The sequence below is a fragment of the Pristiophorus japonicus genome, chromosome 17 (assembly GCF_044704955.1).
Source record: "Pristiophorus japonicus isolate sPriJap1 chromosome 17, sPriJap1.hap1, whole genome shotgun sequence".
Classification (NCBI taxonomy): Eukaryota; Metazoa; Chordata; class Chondrichthyes; family Pristiophoridae; genus Pristiophorus; species Pristiophorus japonicus.
The window spans coordinates 9,269,983-9,283,330 of NC_091993.1; the positions used below are offsets into that span (position 1 = coordinate 9,269,983).

The 13,348-nt window shown below is 45.8% G+C and overlaps 1 protein-coding gene across 6 annotated transcripts in view; it reads right to left on the reverse strand.

The window, feature by feature from the left end:
- rab27a (RAB27A, member RAS oncogene family) overlaps window positions 1-13,348 on the reverse strand; it is a 120,679-nt gene that overhangs the window by 40,164 nt on the left and 67,167 nt on the right. Inside the window, exon 1 of one of the 6 annotated variants that reach the window (XM_070859299.1) lies at window positions 9,163-9,245. The exons of the other annotated variants lie outside the window; for them this stretch is intronic. The gene's annotated coding sequence lies outside the window, so the exon portion shown is untranslated. Of the gene's footprint in view, window positions 1-9,162; window positions 9,246-13,348 lie in introns of those variants that run through there. 6 annotated transcript variants of the gene reach the window in all.

The following is a 13,348-nucleotide window of genomic DNA, read 5'->3' on the forward strand; positions in this document are numbered from 1 at the left end:
CCCTTCTAGCCTGCACCGCCATTCAATGAGTTCATGGCTGAACATTCAACTTCAGTACCCCATTCCTGCTTTCTCGCCATACCCCTTGATCCCCCTAGTAGTAAGGACCTCATCTAACTCCTTTTTGAATATATTTAGTGAATTGGCCTCAATAACTTTCTGTGGTAGAGAATTCCACAGGTTCACCACTCTCTGGGTGAAGAAGTTCCTCCGCATCTCGGTCCTAAATGGCTTACCCCTTATCCTTAGATTGTGACCTCTGGTTCTGGACTTCCCCAACATTGGGAACATTCTTCCTGCATCTAACCTGTCTAACCCCGTCAGAATTTTAAATGTTTCTATGAGGTCCCCTCTCATTCTTCTGAACTCCAGTGAATACAAGCCCAGTTGATCCAGTCTTTCTTGATAGGTCAGTCCCGCCATCCCGGGAATCAGTCTGGTGAACCTTCGCTGCACTCCCTCAATAGCAAGAATGTTCTTCCTCAGGTTAGGAGACCAAAACTGTACACAATACTCCAGGTGTGGCCTCACCAATGCCCTGTACAACTGTAGCAACACCTCCCTGCCCCTGTACTCAAATCCCCTCGCTATGAAGGCCAACATGCCATTTGCTTTCTTAACCGCCTGCTGTACCTGCATGCCAACCTTCAATGACTGATGTACCATGACACCCAGGTGTCCAATCTCAAAGAAGCTGCCACACCAGCTCGTTTGGGTTGTGCTTCCTTCTGGGAATTATCCCATTTCTGCTCAATTCCTGTAAGGGAATTCAAAAATCAAGCTGCAACATCCCTGTAGCAGGTTGTTACCCTTTCAGTCAATGAGCTATCAGGTCAACTCTTGTGCAGGCTTTACACTTGCAGTCTGCTGCTGCCTTAAGATATTTCAAAGTAGAGTATTCCAAGTCACCTGCAAAGATACACGACTTGAAAATTTGGAACCGGCTACCAGGGCCAAAGCAACTGCTGTAAACTTCAATGGGCCAACGTTTAAAGATGCAACAATATCAGCTGACCCAATAGTATCCAGTGGTCCAAACAGGCACAAGCAGAGTGTTGGGAAAACAACTGGGAGGATTATAGATGCTCCGAAGTGCAAGATCATCGGTGCCCAACCAAAAATCAGTCATTTGAAATATAGAGAAATCGATGAATTATTACAGAGAACAGACTTCCAAGAAGACCAGAAATAAAAACAAAAAACGGTGATGGATCCAGGGGAGGTGTAAATTATAGCAGAACCATTACCAGCTCCTGCTGTCCAAGGAAATGGAAGCAATGGTTATGATCTAAAGTTCTTGGCCTCAATGTAGAGGCTGGAAGGCTGTAAAATGCACGACACCTACATAAGAACATAAGAATTAGGAACAGTAGGCGGCCATCTAGCCCCTCGAGCCTGCTCCGCCATTCAACAAGATCATGGCTGATCTGGCCGTGGACTCAGCTCCACTTACCAGCCCGCTCCCCGTAACCCTTAATTCCCTTATTGGTTAAAAATCTATCTATCTGTGACTTGAATACATTCAATGAGCTAACCTCAACTGCTTCCTTGGGCAGAGAATTCCACAGATTCACAACCCTCTGGGAGAAGAAATTACTTCTCAACTCAGTTTTAAATTGGATCTCCTGTATTTTGAGGCTGTGCCCCCTAGTTCTAGTCTCCCCTACCAGTGGAAACAACCTCTGTGCCTCTATCTTGTCTATCCCTTTCATTATTTTAAATGTTTCTGTAAGATCACCCCTCATCCTTCTGAACTCCAACGAGTAAAGACCCAGTCTACTCAATCTATCATCATAAGGTAACCCCCTCATCTCCGGAATCAGCCTACTGAATCGTCTCTGTAGCCCCTCCAAGGCTAGTATATCCTTCCTTAAGTAAAGTGACCAAAACTGCACGCAGTACTCCAGGTGCGGCCTCACCAATACCCTGTACAGTTGCAGCAGGACCACCCTGCTTTTGTACTCCATCCCTCTCGCAATGAAGGCCAACATTCCATTCGCCTTCCTGATTACCTGCTGCACCTGCAAACTAATTTTTTGGGGATTCATGCACAAGGACCCCCAGGTCCCTCTGCACCGCAGCATGTTGTAATTTCTCCCCATTCAAATAATATTCCCTTTTACTGTTTTTTCCCCCCCCCCCCCCCCCCCCAAGGTGGATGACCTCACACCTCCTGTGCCATTACCAAGCCCTTTTGCTTTGCTGCACCATTCCTTTTGTCATGTAATCACTCCCAGCATCCACCCCATCACAGATCGTTACCTTTATTCTTTCCTCCCTCCTCACCTTGGCTCTGTCCTCGCTTATAAAAAAAATTGTGAATCGTAACTTTTTCCAGTTCAGGTCGACCTGAACCATTAGCTCAGTTTCTCTTTCTCCACAGATCCTGCCTGGTCCGACGAAGGATTTCAGATTTCCAGCAATCTGCAGTAGTTTGCTTTTGTTTCAGGAGGATGTCTCATGGTACACATCCGTGTTTATTAGAACACTCACATTTACTTACTGTAAATATTCGACAGGATAGTGCAGATCTTGAAGCTACTTTCTTATACAGTGCTCGCTAATGACCTCCTCCCTATTCAAATATTTGAAGACTCCCCACCACATCAGTGAGTCATTGATGTGGATCAGAGGCAACACCTCTGGCTTTGTGAACGATTATTATTTTTGTCCCAATTGAAACGTGCCTCCAGAATCGATGGGCACTTGAACCCTCTAAAGTAGACAATTGACTTTTGCATTTTCTTCTGTGGCAGGTTTATATATTTGGTCAAGACGTTATCTAATGTCCTTAGAGTATTCACAGGAACATCCAGTAGAGCTGGTTTGCTGACATAGCTGTACATGTTTTGAAAGAAAGACTTGCATTTATATAGCGCCTTTCACGACCACCGGGCGTCTCAAAGCGCTATAAAGCCAATGAAGTACTTTTGGCGTGTAGTCACTGTTGTAATGTGAGAAATGGTTGGAAGGCATTGAACATCAAAATGATTGAGACAGTTTGCTAGCAGTGGTACGTGGGGAGAAAAAGAGTGGCAGTGTGTTCTTCAGTGTTTCAGCAAATGGTGTGGCGTTAATTCCTCATCTCGATTGTGTAGGTCTGGTAATCCTTCAAAATGATTTCACCAGAATGTTTCAAGGTGAAAAGACGAGATTCATTTCGCCTCCGGGAAAGAAACCTCAATGGTTGGAGATTTCTTCATCGCTAGCTGGAGGTCTTACATCAGCCAGCTTAGAAGATTTCCCAAAGATGTTTAACCACATTGAGGCAATGCACCTTCTTGCTGCTGGCACTGAAGCTTGTGCGCCACATTACGATTTATAAAAGCCCAAAAATTCTCTTGCCCTTTTCGTATCTGCACTCACATTCAGGGAGTTATGAATTTGAATTCCTGGTTCTTTATTCATCCACATCTTTCAATTGAGCCGAGACGCCAATTTCTGGTCTTCCGCCCCAAAATGCATTACATTACACTGATCCACATTAAACTGCATCTACCACCTATCAACCCAACTCATAAATGCTTTGGACTTGGGTATAGAGCAAAAGGAGCGATCCCAGAAACACAAACTTCCAACCCTTCCCCAAACCACGCAACACCAATTTACTCCAACTCCGTCTCTTGTTGGTCAACCAACTTTCGATCCATGTTGCTATATGTCCTCTTATGCCATATGCCTGAATTTTAATAAGCCTCGGAACGCACTTTATTAAATGCCTTCTGGAAATCCCAGTACGTTACATCCACTCATTCCCTTTACCGTGCCAAAATGGCTCACTTTCTCAAATTGATGACTTAATCTCAGAGCCCCATTCTCCCCCCCGCCCTCGTTGAAGATTCTACATTATTTGTGGATGAGAGGCAAGAAGTTAGCAATATGCAAGGCTTTTTACATGGTCAAGGCATAGCTTGTGGGGGGTGGGGAATGAGAGGTGATACCACCAGGTTACTTTGAAGTTTCTATTAAACAGCTGGGACCAAGGTCGTGCCTAATTTGAATAGGTCAATGCACATCATATTTGGTAAGTGGCAAGTGGTACAGTCAGATAGTAACTTGTGGAGCAACTTGGCCCATCTTCACATTCTTCTGATGACCTGAATCCATTCATAGCAAGCACCTCAGCTGTTCATTGCATCCGACTGGAAGGAGGGGACCAACCGGTTGTGAAACAGAAAAGTTGCACAATATAAATACATTGAAACAATATAAATCAATTGAGTATCCAGTGGCTTTGTGGGAGAGCCCCCCTGCAAATATTGATATGGCCAAGGACCTATTTCCAAAAGAGAGCAGCAGATACTCAGGAAGAACAATTTTATTTATGTTGAAATGACATGTTACATTATGTACCAGAGTGTGTTTTGAAAGGATGGGAACATAGTAACATGTGAAACACAATATATTATTCAGTTCTGATGTGTGTCCCTTTGAAGGTGCAGTCTAATTGGAAAGTAATCACCAGTTGAGTTCACAAGAGGCCAGGTAAAGAGAGGCTGTAGATATTGTGGTGCCAAGTATCTTGTGCTGCCAGACCACCTTGGTTTTTTTTTGAGACACTGAAATGTACATTAGACCCAACATCTCAAGCGTGATGCACAGGAAGTGCATGCGCATACATACTGAAGTCTGTGTATATCTACAATAAAGCTTTCCGCGGGGCACAGATTTGCGGTTAATGCCCTTTTTTTTTTAAAGTGTATCTATAATTAAAAGTTCAACACATCTATAGCATCACACTCGCGTTCCATCTTAAAAATAAATAGTATTGCTAAGTTATCCACGCTGATCGTCTCAAATTTTCTATTTTTTACCAAAATGTGCACGAAGGAAAAGCTAGTCTCATTCAGTACATGGACAAGTAAAGCAAACTAGCAACCAAAAATCACAGAAAAGCTAAGAAACAATGAGCATCACCTCTAACCAAAATTGCTCAATATCACCCCTCTCTCTGGTCCTTTGTTGCACCATATTTTACTGAACACCTCCGTCCATTTGCCCAAAAGTTCAATTTTGAACATAATGCAAATCAATCAAAATTACAACATTGGCATATAGTTGGAAGCTAGTTTCCCTTTTATAGGTGCACTCTCAACCCACCTACACCCCGCCCCCACACGGCTGTTGTGCTCTTTTCCTAGATTCTTCAATTGTGGCAGAAGGTTCGAGCTCTTGTCGACAACCAGAATAATTTATACACAAACACAAGCACATTTTTAATTGCGTATATGCCCCCAGAGTGCAAGACTGAGTGACAATGGAGTGAGATGCATCATGGGCATTGTAGGAAAAACTACAATACCCAGAGTGCAGTGTGACAATTTTGATCACATGACACAGAAAAAAGATCCTGCCCAATGAGTTCGAGGGCTGAAGTTTGAGATGCATCGTGGGAGTTGTAGTTTCCAACAAGTTCCTGTGAAATTACAGTTCCCAGAACACATGATAGCAAGGCAGAAATGCGACACGGGGGGGGAATTAAAAATTTTCTTCAGCACTGTAAATCAGTTTAATCTGTTAAATAACAATTGAGGTTTAAGTGATGACCTTATTTTATGGTCCATTGAAGTCAATGGAGCACAAAACAAATAAAATCAGTCTGGGTCTGCCCCAAACCCGTTCCCACCAGCCCGCGAATGTTGATCGGAGCACACAATATTGAGACATTTGTATCTCTCAGCATTGGTATTCTGTAATATTTCTAAGCGGTTAGTCATATGATGTATTGCCTCAGTAAGTGTTGCATTTGAGCAATAAGCAAACTACTGCCACACTGTTAAATCGCAGAGGTTGCACACCAGGTCTCAGCCTGTCCAGTGAATAGCAGCAATGGTGATTGACTACCATATTCGCTTTTGACAAGCAAAATTTGCAGGGGAGTAAGGCATCAATTTTGCTCCCAAAGTACAATAGTCCAATCCAAGTTAGATGCTAGAGACTGGAAGAGGACAGGAAATATCGCATTCACTGGGCGAGGTTAGGGGAGAGTTCAATGAGCTCCTGTCCATCATGTTAAAGATCCCATGGTAGAGTGGTCAAACCTGCAGAGAGGTTGGCAGATTTTACAGGCCATGAAATGCTCCTGAAAACATGTTTGCACGCGTTCAGATCCCTGAAAAATCCAGTTACAGGATGTAAACATGCACTCCATAAAAATCCTATTTTGGTCATTGATCATTCTAATTGCTTTTCAATACAGACTGGGAGAAAACAGTAGAGCAATTCTGAGCCACTCCGAGAAGGCAGTTCATATAACCAGTGTATGACAATCACGCATTTATAATTCAGTTTTTATGTAGATAATTTTGGAAATGGGGCTTATACAAGAGATCATTTTTAAAAATTTGTTCATGAGATGTGGGCATCGCTGGCATTTATTGCCCATCCCCAATTACCCGCGTGAAGGCGGTGGTGAGCCGCATTCTTAACTGCGCTCCATGGTTCAAGAGTCAATCACATTGCTGTGTGTCTGGAGTCACATGTAGGCCAGACCAGGCAAGGGCGGTAAATTTCCTTCCCTAAAGGGCATTCATGAACCAGATGGGTTTTTAGCGACAATCCGGTAGTTTCATGGTTACAGTTTCCGATACAATTTTTTTTTTTTAATTCCAGATTTATTTAATTAGCGGAATTTAAATTCCCCAGCTGCCGTGTTAGGATATGAGCTCGCGAGTCATTAGTGCAGGCCTCTGGATTACTGGCCCAGTAATTTAACCACCGCTACTATACCCACTAGGGACAGATGCCACCTGTCTGATGTTAGCTGCTATTGCGGGATTACAATAAGAGGACCTCTCCCAGCTCAGCGATATTTTAGTAACGGCATCGCATCAAAGGCTCAAAATAACTGCTGGAAACAAAATGGTTCACATTTGGTACTTTGGATTTATGAATATTTCCCAACACCCAAGATAGGCCCGGCAGAACAGCCCACAATCAATATTGCTCAACTCAAGCACCAATATTGCCTCGGAGGTTGGGATCAGATCTCAGGCACCCCGACTCACACTTCCAGCAGCCCAAGTCAGCAAGTTAGACTAAAATGATGCAAGGAATTAGAGTTGGAGTGGAGGCCTGCCAAAGCACTTGGATTTTGCCACTCAAGGTGCGTATGGACAGAGTCAGTGTGGCGAGAGATCAAGACGACAAATGTTGTATTCACACAAGTTGTGCGGGGAATGGAGGCTAAACATTGGCAAAACCTTCCCCCAAAATAGGGCCGCATGAACAAATCAAACAAAAACACTGCACGATTCCACTGCATATAACTTGCAGCACGGAAACAGGCCAATCGGCCCAACTGGTCTATGCCCCGTTTATGCTCCACATGAACCTCCACCCATCCCCGTCAACATATCTTTCTATCCATGCCTTGGTTACCTCGAGACTGGACTACTCCAATGCACTCCTGGCTGGCCTCTCACAATCTACCCTAAACTAGAGGTGATCCAAAACTCAGCAGCCCGTGTCCTAACTTGCACCAAGTCCCGCTCACCCATCACCCACTGTGCTCGCTGACCAACATTGGCTTCTGGTTTTTAAAATCCCTCCATGGCCTCGCCCCTCCCTACCTCTAATCTCCTCCAGCTCCACAACCGCGCCCCCCCCCCCCCCCAAACCAGCCAGAGATGTTTGTGCTCCTCTAATTGCACTCCTGAGCATCCCCGATTATCAATCGCTCAACCATTGGTGCCTCGGCCCCAAGCTCTGGAACTCCCGGCCTAAACCTCTCCACCTCTCTTTCCTCCTTCAAGATGCTTCTTAAAACCAACCTCTTTGACCAAGCCTTTGATCACCTGCGCTAATTTCTACTTTGTGTGGCTCGGTGTCAAATTTTTATTGCGTAATACTCCTGTGAAGCACCTTGGGACGTTTCACTATGTTAAAGGCGCTATATAAATACAAGTTGTTGTTGTTCCTTGCGCCCTCATGTGCTTGTCTAGCTTCTCCTTAAATGCATCTATACTATTTGCTGAACTACACTTGTGCTTTCCTGATGGTGCATTTGATGAACTACTTTCCTGACAGGCCCAGTTAGGCGCACATCCTGGACTGGGCCTTGCTGGTCATCAGTGTGTGGCTGGTATCCGTGTGCGGCCAAAGCGCACGAGAGAAGGGCAGCAGTCAGCTGGTTGGTTCTCTGCCCTGGTTAGTGGTGCTGCCAATAGCAGCTCTGGGGTATGAGGTGGCAAAAATCACTTCAAGGAACCACCCCAGCCCACCCAATCCCTGCCCCCTCAGCCAACAGCAGTAAAAGTAAATACCAGTCTCTCCCCCTCCCTCAGCTGTCAGCGGGCGAGCAGTCAGTTTTGTAAGAATTCACTCCGGTCACCAAAGACCAGAACATAAGTCACGATCAAAACATTTAAACTAGTCAAGCTTGAAGAACGGTCACTCGGCCAAGGTATGAAATGGCCACTTGTGTCTGTGGAATCGTATTCAGTGAGTAACTCACAAGGTATAAAGAATTATTTTTTTTTTAAATGAGCTGAGAACACTACAACCTTCCAGTCCAAATGAAGGCAAACTTGAAGCAAACACAGTCACTGTCTGGAAAACACACCTGGAAGGTTGCATCGTGAAGTTGAGCATAAATTGACCTTAATATTGTTGTGTGTTTAAATTGCTGAACATTCAGGGCTTCAAACAAAAGGGTACCAAACTAGTCACCTTCGCCACAACATTTACCCAAAACAGTGCCTGTGAAGGCCATCACCACATTCCCTTCTCCAGGAACATTGTAAACCGGTTCAAATTTGTGTCATTTCAACTGGTTTAAAAATGCCAGAGTACATTTTGATTTAAAAAAATGAATTCACAGCAACCTTCCAGTGCGGCAGTCCACGTTCGACCAAAAACAACACATTCCATGCACCAGAGCAGAAAATACCTGGCTGGCATTTCATACTGAAAAGCTGCAGATGACTGGCACTTTAGGAGTTAAATCCTTGAAAACGCCAAGCGCACAAGTCTGTGAAATAAAAAGCATGCGGAGGCGACAGCAATATTTCAAAACCTTTCAGAAAGATTAAAAAGTAAAAGCATTGTAGAGTGGTTAACGACAGCGCAGGGGTGGGGGGGGAAAAGGCCAGAATGTTGGAGCGCTGAAAGTGCCAGTCTGTAACACTCAGCAGCTCTTCCAACATTCAAAGCCATTCTTACCTGCAGTAGTTTCACAGATTAAGGTTTTGTTCAAGTTACAAGTAACCTGGGCCAGCCTGTAGTAGCACCTTAACCAGCTCCACCTGCAAAGCACACAGCATTTTAGCTTACGTGTCACTGTTTGCCTTCGGTCGGGAACTTCCTGAACTGAAGGCGTGGCAGCAATGAGTGCAGTGATGGAGGATTAAGGCAAGTGGCAGGTTTTAAATGACCCCACCGTCCTAAATACTATTAAACGTTTAAGCGTTTGAAAAGAATCATTGGGAGGCCGATCCCTGGATTTAGCGAGCGAAATGAATGCAAAGCCAGAGGAAACAGCTTGGTGCATTAAAATAAAAAAGAGAATCTTTGAAACTCAATCCAATGTTTGTGTCAAAGTATAAATGTGATCATTTTTGAGATTGGGGGCCCCAGTCAAGGGAATTGTGCTCACATTCCCGGCTGAAGAATGGTTTACTATTCCAATGCAACATCTCGAGGCCGATAATGTGACACTGGGGCACCTCAGGCACTTGCTCCTCATATTTTCAGGCATGCAGGGGTCAACAATGTGCTCAATGTGTGTCCAAAGCTCTGCCTGCACTCAGTGCTTGCACAAGCTGTGTGCAAGGCTCATTCCCCATAAACTGGGCCCATCTGCAAGTGATCAGACATAGCAAGCTTTCCCATAATGCCTCTGAAGCTCCCAGGTGGTGCCAGTTTGTTTTGCAATTTGACCCCAAATCTTCTTCCCACATCAAGCCATTCAAGTCCCAATCTGGCAAAGCAAACATTGCCACATTCAGGCAGTCACAGCATCCCCCTCGTGGCTGCTGGTGTCTGAAACACTGGCCTCACCCCCCCCCCTACTCCACACATTCCCAACAGGTTGCACACTGAAAAGTATTGAAGTGAGTGGATCTTGCATTATGAGGGAAAATCTGCTTGTTCATGTGCAGGCTCTCACACCAGTCCCGACAATGCTGTGTGGGAACCTGGTACAGGTGTGACATCCGACATCCAGAAACCTCAGGACCGAGGGTGTTCCGGATATTGGGGCGCCTTTGCCTGGGCCGAGGTAGGCAGGGTGGGGGGAGGCTAGGTAGGTAGGTAGGGGAGGGGACGGTGGCAAGTCAGGCGGCAGAGTCCGGATTTTGGAACATTTTCCGATTTCCGGACGACCCCGCCACGGATCGGCCTGGTGTCCGGATTCCGGATTTCGGATGCTCAACCTGTCTAGTGTCAGCATCAAACACTTCCAGGACATGGCCAGCTGCAGAATAAATTTCCAACTGTGCCCCGATAATCTACCTCCGCTTTTACTTCGAGGTGCAATCCCTCCTGCACGAGCACCGGGTTATCGCCTACAATGGTCAGCCCAATGGATTTTCAGAGAGATTGGACGATTTGGTGTGAAACTGGGCAGGAGTGGACTTCTGTCTGTGCTGTGGGCCTGCACGCACCAGGAACTGGTGCTTAAATTTACTTCACAACAGGACCCAAGACATTAGAAACACTGGGCGTCCGGGAACGAAACAAGATTCATATGCAGATCCCAGAACATTCTAACCCATTACATTTTCAGGGACTTTCAGAAACCCCCAACAGTCTCCTGGCAGAGCCTTGAAGAATCCAAATACTGGGATATTTAATCAACTAAAAAGTGAGCATACGGTTTTAATGAAAACAATCTTAAATGTTAATCAAGTACCTTCATTTTGTTTCCTGAAAAAAAACATTAAGTTTTGCTCTTTGCCAATTTTAACAAAGCAAACTTAAGATCTCAGTTAATTGTGACCAGGTCAAATGACGACAACTCCAGTTTAATTTCACAGCTGTTACATCAAACATCTTCTGGGGGGGGGGGGGGGGGGGGCTGGGGGAAGGGTCACGCAGATAATGAGCTGGATGTGAAGACAGTGGGGAGACTAAAGGCGCCATCGAAACAGGAGGAGGCCATTCAGCACCTTGGGCTTGCTCCATCATTCACGGATTGTGGCTGAACGGCACCTCAACTCTATGGGCCCAAGTTTCCACACGATAAAAAACGGGTGCCCCTCCGAGCTGGGCACCCGTTTTTCGCGCCTAAAACGGCGCCAGAACAAAAGCTCGCGAGTCTGGAGCGCCCTGCAGCTCCTTGTCTGTTTGGCGCGGCGCCCAGGGGGGGCGGAGCCTACACTCGCGGCGATTTTGTAAGTGGGAGGGGGCGGGTACTATTTAAATTCGTTTTTTTCCTGCCGGCAACGCTGCGCGTGCACGGTGGAGCGTTCGCGCATGCTCAGTGTGAAAAAAACATTGGCACTCGGCCATTTTTGTAGTTCTTTGTAGCTGTTTAGTTTTTGAACATTTTTTAATAAAAGCACATTGCCATCAGCACATCAGCACTGAGGCTTCTTGCAGCAGTGAGAAGAGTGCAGGAAGCCTCAGAAAGTTGAGGCAGTCGTTTCCCGACGGCAAATGGCTCCTCAATTTCTGAGGCTTCCTGCAGCCTTCTGTCCTTCCCTCCCTCCCTCCCGCCGTCTGGAACGGCTTCCTCCCCACCCCCCCCCCCCCCTCCCTCCCCCCGCTGCGTTCGGTCGGTCAGTCCCGCACTCCCCCTGCTCGCCCGCCCGGAAGGGCTTCCTCCCCCCGCGTTCGGTCGGGTCGGTTCCCTCCCTCCCTCCTGCCCGCCTTCGGGAACGGCTGCCTCGTTTTGTGAGGCTTGCTGCAGCATTCTTCCTGGCTAAAGCACTTTCACACAGGTAGGAAGATGGTTTATTTAATCTTTTCTTTGCTTATGTTTATTCAGGTTGGACTTATTTGTATAATATTTGTAGAAGTATAAATAAGGATTTATTGTAGAATTTAATGACTTCCCTTCCCCCCCACCCTCCCACCTCGTTCTGGACGCCTAATTTGTAACCTGCGCCTGATTTTTTTAATGTGTAGAACAGGTTTTTCAGTTCTACAAAAATCTTCACTTGCTCCATTCTACTTTAGTTTGGAGTACGTTTTCACTGTGGAAACTTTGAAATCAGGCATCAGTGGCCGGACACGTCCCCTTTTGAAGAAAAAATTCTGTTCCAAAGTAGAACTGTTCTACCTGACTAGAACTGCAGAAAAAAAAATGTGGAGAATTGCGATTTCTAAAATAGTCCGTTCTCCACCAGTTGCTCCTAAAAATCAGGCGCAAATCATGTGGAAACTTGGGCCCCATATCCCTGGATATTCCTACCCAACAAAAATCTGCCGATCGTGGTCTTGAAAGTTTCTTTTGGGAAAGCGAATTCCAGATCATGGTGTGGGAAAAGTACTTCCTGACTTCATTCCTAAAATGGCCTAAAAGGATTTGAAAGCAGGAAGAGGTGGCAAGGTGTAGTGGGGCGGGAAAACCATTCCAGAGGCCAGGAGCCCGATGGCTGAGGGACTGACCTCTAGTGGTGGAGCAGAGTATTGTGGGAAACAAACTACAGGTTGAGCATCCGAAATCCAGAATTTGGAATGTCCCGTAATCTGGACACCGGGCCGATCCGTGGCAGGGACGTCCAGAATGTGGAAAATTTTCCGAAATCCGGACCCTCCCTCCCTCTTCCCTCTTCCCCCCCCCCGCCCGTTGAGCCGCCCCCCACCACATCGGCCCAGATGTTTCCAGATTTGGGACGTCGGGATGGGGCAGGGTCGTGAAGGAATTGAGATTCAGAGAGACACACTAGGGGGCTTCCCTGCACTAAAGTGATGAATTAGCTGAAGTTTTGGAAGAGAGGTCAGCACAATAAGCAAGGAAACCAGAGACATTCGTTCCAGAGATCACAGTAACCCAGCTTCTTATTTGCTTTGCTTCTCCAGTCTACAGATGTGGTCAGCAACATGTCAATCAACACACCTAAATCTCAAGATCTACCCCAACGATAGAATGCAGATGCTTATTTTTAGTTCTAATAATGTGTGGCAACGTGATTTTGTCTATACTGAATTTTATTGGCCACTGATTGAGTCCATATATAAACCCTGCCAATCTCATGGATGTCCTCGCCACTTGGAATGTAACTACCTGATGGAGAGCGACTGCCAGTCACATACTCGGAACTGGAGGGATACCAACACACACCAGAGGCCTGTCCTACTGCAACATAGATATAGTATCACTGGTCCCATTTTAATACAGAAAAACTAACAACAACAACTTTTATTTATTTGGTGCCTTTAACGTAGCAAAACGTCCCAAGGT